Source organism: Trichechus manatus, unplaced genomic scaffold, assembly GCF_000243295.1.
Source record: "Trichechus manatus latirostris isolate Lorelei unplaced genomic scaffold, TriManLat1.0 scaffold00111, whole genome shotgun sequence".
NCBI lineage: Eukaryota > Metazoa > Chordata > Mammalia > Sirenia > Trichechidae > Trichechus > Trichechus manatus.
Window position 1 is genome coordinate 6851455 of NW_004444047.1, and position 1458 is coordinate 6852912.

Sequence of the window (1458 nt, forward strand, 5' to 3'; positions counted from 1 at the left end):
CCTGCACAGGTGAGAGGTGGTGAAGGCAGAGCTCCAGGTCTGAGGATAGACCTCAGGCCCCCCTGCACAGGTGAGAGGTGGTGAAGGCAGAGCTCTAGGTCTGACGTTAGACCCCAGGCCCCCTGCACAGGTAAAAGGTGAAGGCAGAGCTCCAGGTCTGAGGCTAGACCCAAAATTCCCTGCAGAACAACATGTGTACTTCTGTTTCATGAGAAACTATTTGTTCTGTAAGCCTTCACCTGAAGTACAATAAAAAAAAAAAAAAATTCCCTGCAATGGTGAGAGGTGGTGAAGGCAGAGCTCTAGGTCTAAGGCTAGACCAGGATTCCCTGCACAGGTGAGGTGCATAAGACAGAGCTCTAGGTCTAAAGCTAGACCCAGGACTCTCTACAAAGGTGAGATTTACAGAAGGCAGAACTCTGTGTCTAAGGCTAGACCTCAGGTGCCCCTGCACAGTTGAAAAGCTGTGAAGGCAGAGCTGTAGTTATGAAGTAGCCCAGGCCCCCTACAGCAGGTAGATCTCCAGGTCTGAGGCTAGACCAAGGACTCCCTGCAGAGGTGAGAGGTGGTAAAGATGGAGCTTTAAGTCTAGGCTAGACCCCAGAACCTGTGTGTCCCTCACAAGCATGATCTGCAGGTGGGTCTCTAGGTCTTAGGGGATTCAAGGTCCCTTAAGCAGCTCATCATCCAGCCTGGGTGTGTTACTTGGGAGGGTACATGGAGGCCATGTGGAGGCCGTCAACAGGGCAGCCATCCATCGGGGTGTTCTCCCCACATCCAGAGAGAATGGTGGGTGATTCTCAGCAAGCTGAGGTGCCTGGCAAGGGTGTGGGAAGGAGTGCCCTCCCCGCCTGGGGGCACCCAGGATGTGGGGGGTGGGTAGGGAGGGCTGGCGTTATCTGTGCATCCCAGGGGAGGAGGCCGGCTGGCACCTGCCCGCAGCTGCTGCCGCTGGCAGTGCTGGTCTGGGGTGCCCGAGGGGAGGAAGCTGAGGGGGAGGGCAGTTCCTCCAAGTTCTCCCCACTTCAGGAGGTTTTCTGTGGAGCAAGGCCATGGAGAAGCTTCTGTCTGCCTCTCCAGGGACTGTGGTGGTCGGGGCTGCAGCGGGAGACTGGGGCACAGTTTGGCAGTCCCCACAGAGTGGCCTTCCCGGGGAGCCTGCCTGTCTCCTGGGAGGTGCACTGGTCACCCCAGGCAGTCCTCGAGGCCCATCCTTCCCTAGACCTGCCCCACTTCCTGGCCTCCTGCAGCCTTGTCCCTCCAGTCTCCTGCTGGCTGGGCCCAGCCCCACCCCCTCCTGTGTGTGCCCGTCTCCCCAGCCCCCTCTTTCTCGCTGCCCTCCCCCCTTCCCTTCCCTCGCTTCTCCGTCCCCCCTTCCCTTCCCTCGCTTCTCCGTCCCCCCTTCCCTTCCCTCGCTTCTCCGTCCCCCCTTCCCTTCCCTCGCTTCTCCGTCCCCCC